The following is a 13751-nucleotide window of genomic DNA, read 5'->3' as shown; positions in this document are numbered from 1 at the left end:
CTCTGTAAAAGAGAGCCCAAGTCTAGGCTTAAGTGCTAATACTTTATTAGAAGGTATCATCTTAGGACAATCAGAGAGGAGTAAAAGGGAAGTGAGGCAGGGAAGAGTTAACAGCAAATATAAAAGGATGCATTCCTCTGCTGACACTCCTTCTCAAAGAGACACAGCCAATCACCTAGCCATGCAAGATGCCTCCAAACAGAGCATCCACAAAAAAAATAATGTCTCAGAATATTCCATGGAAGGGAGGAATGGAGAGGAGATTTACCTGCTGGCTCACCTCTGTTTCCTGTTTCCCATAGATCAAAGTTCACTCCATGTGAAGTTCACTCACCTGTACTTCCCTGTTGCATCACCTGACAGTCACTAGGAAAACCAGATCCCACACCCATTGGTTTTATTTGAGCTGGGGAACAGTGAGAGGAGGCGAAGAGTTTAGGACTCAGCCTCCACAAACAGGACCACTTAGGCCCACACAGAGACGATTGTCATAGCAACACAAGTGGCAGGGAGTCCAGGAGACGTGTGAGGTTGAGAGAGTCTGAAGAAGAGGATAAGAAGGTCTGATGCACAATAGCTTTTATATTCCGTTGACTGAAATCCAGAAGGAATAGAAACTACATTTCTATCCTTAGAACCTTAGCATTTCTGTCATGATTTCTTAGAAAACTCATGCTAGAAGCTATTGCTAGTAACAAAACATCTGGAACAGACACTACTCCTTGCCTGCCCCAAATTCCTTCCACTAATGATTGGTTTATATTAAAAGGGCACAGGCCTCCTTACCGCCCATCCTACACCCTCCCACTTCAGAATAGACAGCCTGAAACTGTGTCAGTGATGACTTTCGGCTACAGCTGGAGAGACTCAGTAAGTCTTTGCCATTCTGTAGAAACGGGAAGCCAGGAAAGGAGAGGAGAACTGCAGAAACTTCCATGGAGAATTATGTGAAAAAGTACAGCCAGAACAATACAGCTGGGCAACATCTTGCCTTTCTTTTTCCTATAGAAACTCTGTTCAAAGCATTCACACACACACACACACACACACACACACACACACACACACACCACAAATACGACAAAAACACAGAGACGCTCACCAGGATTTGCCAGTTTTGCTAGCCAGAGCTAGTTTTGCAATCAATTCTGAGCCCCAGCAGGACAAGCTTCTTCTGTGCCATCTTGGAGGAACTTGGGGCAGCTGAAACAAACGGCCAAAATACCTCTCAGAATGCAAACAAGTGGTTCTGTTGCCAAGCCAAGCAGAGCCCCCAGGAAGTGAGATTTGAGAGAAGGAAATTTGGGAGGTTCTTCTTCAAGAGTGAAAACACAAGAGTTTCTCTTATTGTTCAACTACAATCATTTCTTGAGACCCTTCTCTGTTAATAGCTCTGTGTGAGGTACTGGAAGGAGGATACCATGAAGTATGGAATCCAGTCCTCACCTTCTGTGAGAGAAAAAGCTCTGCTCCCTGTGTTTCTCCTTGGCCCTTTACAGAAAGTTCTCCTAACACTTTTTTGTCCTCAGGGAAGTGGTAGAGAGCTTTCACCCTTCATTCCTCGTGAGACACTTACAAATATAGACAAAAATCTGACATCTGTTAATCCTCCATCAGGCAATATAAATGTCACTGACAGAAATGGCCCCTCCTCTTGCATTTGACTTTCTGGAGAGAGCCTGCCTATGGGAAGTATTCCCAGGGCTTGCTGTTTCTTCCCCATTGTAAGCATACCAAGATGGGGCTTCCTTGCCCTGCCAGGGGAAACCTGCAGTTTTCTACTGGTCCCCCTTTGCTCGGGCAATTAAAGGTGGAAATAGCAGAAAGATTGATGTGGGCTTTAGTTTTAATGTGGGCCCTCTTTCTTGCTTCTATTATCACCATGTGAAGAGCAGGCCATCACGACGCCAATAATTCAAGGAGGATGAGACAATGTGCAGCAGACATGAACTCAACCTACAGTTGGAGCTGCCCGAATAAGCCCAGCCGAAATCAGCAAAGCCATGCCAGGCAACCTGCAGACATGTGAAAACTAAATGCTTATTATTATTTGCCACGGAGATTTTGTTGTTGTTTGCAACAATAGCTCAGTGGTACAGCAACTGGTGATTCCAAGTAATTAAAAGGCCAGATTCTAGATTCCAATTGCCTGGATTAAATGGCAAACTCTCCAATCCAAAAGCTGATAAACTCAGACAGGGGACTTGCCCTCTTTGTGTCTGCCTATCCATAAAATGTGGATAACAATATTTCACCTCCCTTTGAGGGGTGTTGTGAGAATTCAATTTCTTAATGCATTCAAAGTATGTGAAGCAATACCTAGAACACAGTAAACATTCAATAAATGTTTTATAGCATTATTTTATCTACCAATAAAGCTGATGTTATATTTTTGCACATGAATGCAAATGTTAGAATCAACTTCCAAACTTCTACCAAAAAATCCTGCAGGAGACAGAGAGGAAGAGAGAAAGAGGGAGAGAGCCAGAGAGAGCCAGAGAGCCAGAGAGAGCCAGAGAGGGTGGGGGGGGGGAGAGAGAGAGAGAGAGAGAGAGAGAGAGAGAGGTGAGAAAAGAAAAAGGCAAGAAAAAAAATCCTACAGGGATTTTGATTGGGATTGTGTTGAATCTATACATTAAGTCACAGAGAATTAGCCTCTTTACATTGTTTTCCAATTCGTAAATATGATATAACTCTCCATTTATTAGTCTTATTTAATTTCTTTCAGCAATGTTTTATAATTTTAGCATTAAAATAATGCACACATTTTGTTAGATTTATACCTAAGTATTTCATTTTTATGATATTGTAAATGATATTGTTTACTTCAATTTTCAGTTATTCATTGCTAGTGTATTGCATTTTTACCTTATATTTTGCTTACTTGCTGAACTCACTAGTTTTAGTAGGTTTTTGGCAGATTATTTTGGATTTTCTGTGAAGATGAACATTGCATCTATTCATAAAGACAGTTTTGTTTCTTCCTAGCCAATCGGTGTCTTCTATCTATTTTTCTTGCCTTCTTGCACTAGCTAGGTCTCCCAGTACTACACAGAATAGAAAGGATCAGAGAAAATTGACTTGCATTGTTCTTGATCTAAGAGGGAAAGCATTCATTCTTTTACCATTAAATTTAGCTACAAAGTTCCCTTCTCTTTCTAGGTTTCTGAGAGTTTTTTTATAAAAATTGGGTGTTGAATTTTGTCAAAAATTGTTTGCAACATTGAAATGATCATTTTTTTTCTTTTTTACCTGTAAATGTGATAAATTACGTTGATTGGTGTCCAAATTTTGAAACAGTCTTGCATTCCTGGAATAAACCCTACTTCTTCATTCTGTAATATCATTTTCATATGTTGCTGAATTTGATGTGCTAATATTTTGTTAAAGATTTTGCGTCTATGTTTACGAGGGATATTAGTCTATAGTTTTCTTATGTTTTTGTGTGGTTTTAGTATCAGAATAACACTGGCATCATAAAATGAGTTGAGAAAATTTTGTTTCTCTCCTGTTGGATTGAGGAGGTTGTATAGCAATGGTATTATTGCTTCCTTAAGTGCTTTGTAGACTTCACCTGTAGTTTTTTGGGAGAAATAGTGTTCACTATAACAGCAATTTATTTAATAGCTACAAACTTATCCTGATTATCTATATCTTCTTCAGTGAGCTCTTGGTAATTTGTGCCTTTCAAAGTTTTTCATCTAATTTATCAAAGTTATTAGTATAAAGTTGTCCACAATATTCCCTTATTGTCCTTTTAATGTTTATATGATCTTTACCAATGTCTCCTCTTTCATTTTTGGTATTGGTAATTTGCATTTTCTCTTTTGTTCTGATCAGCCTGGCTAGAGGTTTATAAATTTTATTGATCTTTTCTAAGAATGAACTTCTAGGTTGATTTTCTCTAATATTTTCTGTGTTCTAATTCATTAATTTCTGCTCTCAGTTTTATTATTTCCTCCCTTCCACTCAATTTATTATTTCCTCCCTTCCACAAATTAAAAGGTTTAATTTGCTCTCCTTTCACTAGTTTCATAGGTAGAAGCATGGCCCATTGCTTTGAGAATATTTTTATTTCATATAATATAACCATTTAATGCTATAAATTTTTACCTAGGCACTGTGTTATGTGCATCCCACAATTTTTGATGCATTCAATTCCAGGTATTTTCTAATTTCCTTTGTGTTTTCTTATTTGACCAATGATGCTACTCTTTAATTCACGCATGGACCCTTCATCTATTTCTCAGATAGTTCAGAATGCATATGACAAAGGGGTGTGTTTAATATCCTCCACCCAATTACCTACCAGGATCAAGCCGTTGAGGTCAAACATGAAGAACAGCATCTAAGTGCTAAAGGCCAGTGGATCCTATAGACCTAGTGTATCAGAATCACCTAAGTAGGTGTTTGTTTTTTTTAATGCATGTCTCTGAATTCTACTCTCAAAGATTCTAATTCAGTATACTTGAAGTGGACATATAGGAATCTGCATTTTTAAATCTTCATTAGAAAAGAACTCAAGGATAACTCCCTAGGTGACTTTGAAGTTGAACTAGATTTGGTAACCCTTGTTAGGGTGTAGAGAGAAAAGTGTTTTCTGCAGAGCCTGGACTAGAGTGAGGCAAGAGAAGCATTGAGGGTACAACATATAAGGAGGTACTCATCCTCGGGGTCTCAGGTGTACTTGGAAACATCTGAGAGTGAATGCCACCTTAAATTTTGTGCCCTTGGCAGCTCTCTTGCCTGACCTTAGCCCTGGTTTTCATCATTCAAAAAAAGTACAGGTCCCTGCTCTACCTGATTCCCTTTCCCACTCCACTCCCAGGGTGGCTCTCCAAACCACCCCAATTTAGGACCAGGTCACTTGCTTGCCAACCTGGAATGAACTCTTGCTGCTAGCTAGTCCTGCATTCCTAACCAATCCCAGCACTCACATTCCTATCTTATTCCTCCTTGGTGACCACATCTCAGCCTTTTATCTCCAAAAAAAAAAAAAAAAAAAAAAAAGCCAAAGTATTGCCTCTTCCCAACTCATTTTCTTATCTTGAGAATGAGTTTCTTCCACGTCTGTTTGTAGGTGACTTGTTTGGGATTTGAAGGATTTCAGCCTTAATTCTAATGATAATGGAAAGTCACTGGGAAATCATTGAACAGTTTGACGCAGGCATCTTAAATTCCACGTGTTTATTTAGTATCCCTGTTGTTTTGAGTAGATAAATCTCACCGTTTTTCTGTTTGCAAGGCTTTGTTTGAAATATTTTGTTTTTCTAAAATCTTCAATGTGAACATTCTTTGAATATTTTGTTTAAAGATTTCCAAATAGTTTTGAGAAAACAATGAAATAGGATTTAGAGGACTCACAAAAACATTCAATGACAATGTAAGACAATTAGATTGATTTACAAAGTAATTCTTCAAAGCCTCAAACATTCTAAAATCCACCTGATGACTGCCAGGAAAAAGAGACAGTACATACTATCATGCTAAGAATTTTTAACTCAACATCAGCTTTGTCATAAAAATTTTCTATTTCAGTTACTCTAACATTGTATAAATAGAACCACTCGTAAATTTTAACAATAGTGTCTTCTATTTTGATTGGTAGAATATTACAGCTTGTTTGTATACAATTAATTATAAGTTATATATGCACCTTAACTAATTCCAAGTATATTTTGGTTCCATGGATTTCTTAATTTTAGTAAGAACCTTGTTTTCGCCATAATGTGCTGCTGCACCAAAATTTGTATTTTAACCATTACCCTCAAAACAAGTAATTTTACCTTCAAATGTTGAACATTTTAAATGAATTTACTGTGACTTTACTAACAATAATGGCAGATGTTTCACCTCTTACTTTAAAAAATTTTTTTAGTTACAGTTGATATGCAATATTATATTAGTGTCAGCTGTACAACATGGTGATCAGACATTTACATAACTGATGAAGTGATCGCCCCGGTAAGTCTAGTACCCATCTGACACCATGCATAGTTATTATAATATTATTGACTGTATTCCCTGTGCTGTACTTTATAGCCCCGTGATCACCTTTCACTTTCAAATTAACCTCCAAAAGCTTAATTTAATTCCATGAATTGGATGCAAATATTAAACTGTAATTGGAATGAACTCATTTTTTACTCGAAGCATCTGATGACACTAATATTAATATAAAATGTAGCATTTAACTCCTGGTGAAGATCTTCATCTTCTGTTGGAGCCAACACATTGATAGCTATTGCTTCACTTTTCGGATGTGCACAAGAAAACTTAGAATGAGGTTCAGTTGTTTGATCTAAATGAAAATATGTGCTGCACAAAGTGATATGTAAATACCCTGAAATGGAGACAAGAAGGACCCTTGCCCTGGGCTCTAAACTTTAGGGGACTTGCATATCACAAACACACACAAAAAGATACATTTAAAAACTCATGACAACTGTGTCACTCAAAAGCCAAAACTCAGTGCTGGTGAACTATGAACTAAAACTCTGAACATCCACACTCAAGACTAACACCTTTCAAAGCTCAGGAATCTCTTCCACAACTCATTCCCAGTGTTCTAGAAGCAAAAGACAACTACATCCAGGTGTACAACATAGTGGCTAGACATTTATATAATTTACAAAGTGATCCCCACAATAAGTCTGGTACCCATTGGCACTATACATGAAAAGCAAAACAACAGCAACAAAAAAGCAACTACATCCAAATGCTGTTGCTAAAATCAGAAATAGTTATAGAGTGTAAGGAGGAGCTCAGCAGAAGAGGGACTTACATAAGAGAAAAGGCAAATTAATTAACTTGTCAAATGTTTCCCTGCAGATGGCAAGAATGCAGCAGGCTATGCGTAACTAAGTCTTATTTCCAATTGGTACTGAGCACCCATTGCTTTGCTTTTCCTTTTATTCTACTTCTTGATTCCAAAATGATTTAGTATGTATTTGCAATGTTTTCCAGTATTAAACAAATCATATTATTCTTAAATTGGTGTGCGTGTACATATATCTGTACATATACATCTGTTTACTTTTAAATATTTATGTATAAGTATATATAAGTCTAGCTGTAACATAGATGAAGCATGCTAGATTTTTTAATTTGGCAACTAGATAGAAAATGAACCCTAGAATTGTTAATAGTTCTATTTTTATAAAATTCCTTAATACAGTTGGATTTTAATTTCAATTTCACACTGAAATTGAAATGTTCATCTTTAATTTTGATTGTAAAATTTGATGATATTCATTAGTTATAACTTGTATTTTCCCTTTTAATTGACAATGTTTAATATTTTACAAGAAAAATATCATTTTGAAAACATTAAAAGTAACTTAATTTTGTATATTTTAAACTCACTTTAATTTACATATTTGGGTGAACATATATTAAAGTTTTATACATTTTTAATATAATTAGATTTTGTTTTTAGTCCTTTAGATCTTTGCTGTTAATAGAAAACAAACTATATGAAGATCTCAAATATAAAAATATAATTAGTGATTTTTCTGAAATGAAGGAAAAAACAATTTTATGGAAGAAAATATATAATAATTCATGAATTGCATATTATTTTACTTGTATTATTCATCTAAACTATGCCAGCCCATCCAGACAATATTCAGACATGTTCAATATTTAAGTTCAGTCAACTTTGAGTTTTTGCCAGCTCCATATAAAAACTATAGCTTTACACTTTTTTGTCATAATGAAGGTATTTTGTCAAGGTAGAAGCATAGAATATATTTTATTTAACAGTTTACTAGCTTGATTTACAACTTGTAAATATTTAAACCTAATGGAATGTGGGCCTTCATTTGTCCTCTTGCCCGAGGCCCACAAATGTCAGGAGCAGCCAGAACACACCATCTGCAGCTGCATGTGGTAAATCACCATCTCCAGGCAGTTTCCTCACAGTGACAATTACCTTTTGAAGCACATGATAGTGCTTCTTCGGCAGCTTTGGCTCTTATGTTTTCCACGTGGTGAAATGACATCTCTGCGGCCTCCATGACAGGTGATAAATGTGCACAAATACTTTGTGTAGGTTTTACATTCAACATCAACGTTCTTGAGAGGTGCAAAGTCAATATTTAATTTTTCATTTAACATTCCCTTAAGCTCATTGGTGTCAAAAAAGTTTATGGCAAAAAAAAATAAGAAGAAGAATTAGCAAATAATACAATAAATGAAGAAATAGATGTAGGTTTGTGTTGTACAATGGACAACAAAACCCCTGTAGCAAAAACATTGAGACTACTCTTTCTACATTCCACAGCAGCACTGCTCAGCTTCTATTTCCTGCGCATACTTCACATACATCTAACCTATGATGTCCCACATTTCCCACTGACACTGCCAAGAGGTGGCCTCTCATCATGAGTCACAGCAACTGGCTAGCACACAAAGAGGCTGGCAGGGACAGTAGCTTCAAATATTTCTCCCACCACCACCTGAGACCAAAAGGGCTTTGATTCCCCCCAGCTGCTAATGTCTCAACCCACTTGGCTATACCAGGGAGCAGCCTTCATGCTCCCCTTTATCAAAAGGCAGGTGTTAGCTACCATGCATCTGGAAAGGGTCCAGAAAAGAGAGGTAGGCTATCATTGGTCTTATTCCAGATTTAACAGCTCAGTAAAATGAGACCTCTGCTCTGTGAATATGTATCTCATTACTAGAGGTCATAATAGAAGGTGGAAGTACAAAATGGAAGTCTACCAAACTCACTCAGGCTTATTTTAATGCTTTGTAATTAGAATGCTTCATTTACAGATGAAAACCACAGGGAAGATGCTCAAGTAGGCAGAATCCCTGGACAACAAGTGTAAGTTGTGTGTGTCAAGCCACCGGACACTTATAGTCACTCTAAATATTCCCGTCTGATTGATTCCCCAAGATGCAGCCAGGCTAGTCTTTCTAAAGCATAACCCTGATCAGTTCAGCCCTCTGTTTACAGCTCTTCAATTGCTCTCCACTATCCTGGTTAAAATCCAGCCCCCTTCATGAAACAGGCTATTTGGACTCTGCCCCACCTCAGCTTTGACCACCTCCCCCTCCAACCTTCTACTGAATCTGAACTGAGTCTCACCTGATCTTCCCTCTTAGAGTATCACTCCGCCCCCATAACCTTTCTTTGGCTGACTGACAACTGTCCATCCATCCATCAAGGTGCATTTTAGTCATCTTCTTTTCTGGTAAGGTTTCCTCACATCTCTCTTCCAGTCAAGCCCTCCATCCCTATTCCCCCATAATGCACTTTGCATGTTTCTGACATGAGGTTTATATCATGAACTGCAATCTTTCTGTTTATCTGTCCCTTCCACCTCATCTGTGAGCCCTTTGAAGACAGAGACCTTGTCATCTCTATATCCTCAGCACTTACACATTATACTGGTCTAGATGGAGTTGGGTTGAGTTGGACATAATTTGAAAATAAATATTTAGAGACAAAATATGGAGAAATGTTAATGCCTGGTGGATGAAATTATGCTTTGCTATATAGCTGACAAAGATAACGAAAGATTTTTAGTAGAAGCAGCCATGTTGACGGTACTATTTTAGGAGATTCAGTCTGGAGGTGTATAGAGGATGAACTGAATTTCCGCTCTCTCACACACTCCCCATTAATAATGTTCCCAGCAAACACCCTTGCATTCCCTCTCCACCCACTCCATCCGAGCCTATCAAAATAGCTAGCTCATAAGAATATGGAAGGCAATTCTAAGTCAACATTTTTCATTCTTGATGAGTAAATGTTAATATCCTTACTATGTAAACAGGGAACTCTTGTAAATAAACATGAAAAATACTAATATCAATTGTACAACAGGGAAAGGATATAAATAGGAATGTGACAAAAGAAGAAATTGGACCAAGTAACCAAAGAGACTACAAACTAAATAATGAGATGCCAATTCTGCCTATCAAATTGTCAGAAATTATAAAATGCATCGCAGTCAGTGTTGGCAAGGCTTTAGAAAAATGGCATTCAGACATTACATGTAGGAGTGAAAATTAGCACAGGGTTTCTGGAAAGGAAACAATTCAGAGATGAAGTTAAAGGTATAGTCTACTAAACATTCAGAACATTTACAATCACTCAGAAATTTGGAAAAAACTGAATGGTTAAAATAATTAAATGATTAAATTATGATATAAAATAATGGTTCCATTTATACAGTTATTTAAAGTCATATTATACAAGAATATTAGAGACTTCAAGCATTTTAAATTCATATTATAATGTTTCATTTAAAAAACAGGATATGAACATATACATACATACTAAAGTCACACTGAATGCATGTTTTGGCAAATGTCTAATGGCTGAGTGTTATTGATATTTAGCTGAAATTCAATTTCACTATCATAGAATGAACTTCTGAAATACAAGAGTAAATGAGGACTTTAATCCAAAAATTAATTCTAATTACGTTTTTATAAACAAATTTTAGTGCTCAAAAATTTTAAGTTGCCATTATAGTAGGGGAACAATAATTTGGGGTATTCAATAAATGTTCACTTTCAGCTGAGACTGGTGGAAGAGTGAGATATTTCCAGGTAATTCATTTTTTTCTAACGCAATTTCCTTTTATCTTCGTGCTCTTTATATTTTTCAATATGTAGGGACTGAAGATGATATCTCATGAATGTTGTTTTATGTAATTTTGGAGTTTCTATTATACATAAGTGCACTTCTATCAGAAGATCAAAATGAAAAATCCTAACTACAAGGCAATTATCCTAGTAGACATTTTTTGATTGCAGTGAACTGGAAGCCATTCACATTTGAATGAGTAAGGGGAAGTAGTGACTGTAAGGATATAATAGGCAAGCCCACAGGCAGGCATCCAAGGAGGAAGTTCAGTCTTGTCAGGCCATGAGGAGGCAGCAACTGACATGTCAGAGACAGAAACTAATTCTGGGGCCTCTCATGGGCCCCAAAGTCCTCTCTGCAAGTCTGGTTCATTCTCCAGCTTCTCTCAGCCACCATTTTTGAGAGCCAGCTCTACATCACTTTGTAATTCAATTGTCCACCAGACTCTCTGGATCCTTCCATCTCAGTTCTCAAGAGAGATGATCTGATTAAGCCAGCACAGCTCATAATTGGTTCCCCCAGTCCACTCCCAGCCTAATCAGCTGAGGCCAAAGGTTACACAATACAAACATGGCTGCCTGGGCCCTCCCCTTCCACAAGGGCAATTTCAAAGAAGGGCGAGTTCAGTTGGCATCCTAAAATGGGTCTGATACATATGTGTAAATACAGTATGAAAGGCCAGAACTGTGAGCCCTATTTTCTTTGGACAACTTTTCAACAGGTGAGTAAGACCCAGAGGCTTGGAAAAGGACTAACATTTGTACGGCACCTCTTAGAAGTCAAGGAAACTGGGGCAATCATGAGCAGCTCTTATCATAATTACTCACCTTGGCTGACCTATAAAGCAGCTTGAAGGGAGAGTATTGAAGGGTGTGGAAAAAAAGAGAAAGTGGAACAGAATGACTATTTATTGAACACCTATTTTTTGCCAAACAATATGCTGGGCACTTACCACAGGTTTTCTGGTGTGTTCATTTAACCAGGACAATAAGAGAGAAGGGAAAACCTAGGAAAGAATAAGAAAGTATGTACCCATTTACTCTGCCCACTAATGGTGAATGCTGCTGCCTGTTTTCCTACAGTGTGGATTTATTTTAAGAAAACTCACTATTTTTATATTATCTATAGAGTAAATCTCAGTTATCAGAAAAACCTTAGGTGATGGGCAAGTTCTTCCTGTTTTAAACACAAAACATTTTTTAAAATTTAATCAGTCCACATAGAGGAACCTCAAGCATTATGCAAAGCGAAAGAAGCCAGACTTGAAAGGGCTACATACGATAGTTACACCACTGTATATTCTTCTCAAAATTCAGAGAACTGTACACCTAAAAAGGATGAATTGAAGTGTATGTAAATTATTCCTCAATAAACCTGTCTAAAATTTTTCATCAATTCAGACAGAAATATTTTGAAATCATATTACCTACTATCTTGTATTGTTAACCTCTAAACATAATCTGACCTTTCTTTATTGATTTGGGATTTGAAAAGAATTATGAATTGTAACAATTGTTCTCTTCCATATAAAATTGATGCCCTCAGAATCTATTTTCCCCAACACTAAATGGTCCCAGATTGCTTGCTTTTTCAGTCCTTGTGACTGCTTTATAATATGTCTTTCTCCCCCCTTCCTAGATGATATCAGCAGTGACACCCCCCAAGCCCCATCCCATGAATCTATTTTCCCAAAACAACACTTCGAATTTGCTGCTTCTAATCTCTTGTGAGCCATGAGTTGGGAGTGGGGGGACGGGACAGGAATGAGAGTGAATAATACTGTGGATAAGAATTGGGTGTTAAGTACAAATAAGCTCTGAATAAGGGTCTGGGAAGCTTTCCTATAAGTTTAGCCATTCAACAGCCTGTTTTACTTATTTGTTAGCTCTCGACCAAGTTCCTGAAAGGTCAGGTTGCCACATCACTGCATTCATTTGAGGTGAAGTGTTATCATAGTATTTTATTCATACACACACTTACACATACATATTTACACACAACAAACTACTTAAGCAGCAAGGAGAAAGGAAGGAGCCAAAGGAAACATTCCATTCTGTATAATTCAGAACAGGTACAACATAGAATACTACAGAGTTAAATAACCAAAATTAAGGGAGATAGATGATAGATAGATAGATAGATAGATAGATAGATAGATAGATAGATAGATAGATAGTTTTTTTTGGCACCCCTATGTGTGTGTGTGTGTGTGTGTGTGTGTGTGTGTGTGTGTGTAGACACACACACACCGAGGGTGCCAAAAAAAGTGTATACAAGTGGACGCTTTTGTCAATATTGCTCAAGCAGTAGTTTACCTTAATCAGAAGTGTCTAGACGCTAATGGTAACTAATTTGAGCATCTTTTGTAATTGCAAAAGACAAACGTGACTTGTATTCAGCTTTTGTTATTGGGGTACATATTGAGTGTAACAATTTTAATACAGTTTTTCTTCCTTACAATGTGTATACATTTTTTGGCACCCTCTGTATATGTGTGTATATAGTTTTTTAATTAGACAGAAAGATTTGGTTCATTGTCCATAGGATAAGGTCATATTTTGAGTCAACCAATTAATAATGCCAGGAAAGCATTTTAAAGAAGCACAAACAGTAAAAGACTGTTTTCTCTTTTTCTTAAACAGGGCATTTGATTAACCTTTCTCCTAAGATAAGAAAATCAATTACATGAATATCCTGCTACGTGTGTCTCTACTCTACCATTGAAAATCTTTATAAAAATAAGTGATTTCTACACTCAGGAGTCTAGATGGAATTTTGTTAATTCATTCTCAGAGGACATAGTGCAATGTTTAAAGCAACAGGAAATAGTAATGAGGCTTTGAAGTTCTGGTGGAAAATGGCATAATGACTAGAATATAGAATTTCAAATCTTGGCTTCTCTTCCCTGTGCTAACATCTCCACGATTGAGTTTGTACATGACTTTAGTCACATTAGTCAGACGTCCTCATTTTGCATCTCTATCTGTTCTGTAATTGCTGCCATTTTCAGAATAGCCTTGTAAAAAGGAAAGCATTTATTTCAGATTTACATTCTTCTAATATTTTTGAGCTTCTATTTTGTGTCAGGCACTGTACAGGTGCTTTTAATCCTCAAAAGGATAAGTACTAACATTATATCCATTTTGTA

The sequence above is a fragment of the Rhinolophus sinicus genome, chromosome X, assembly GCF_036562045.2.
Source record: "Rhinolophus sinicus isolate RSC01 chromosome X, ASM3656204v1, whole genome shotgun sequence".
NCBI lineage: Eukaryota > Metazoa > Chordata > Mammalia > Chiroptera > Rhinolophidae > Rhinolophus > Rhinolophus sinicus.
This window is presented reverse-complemented; position numbering follows the sequence as displayed.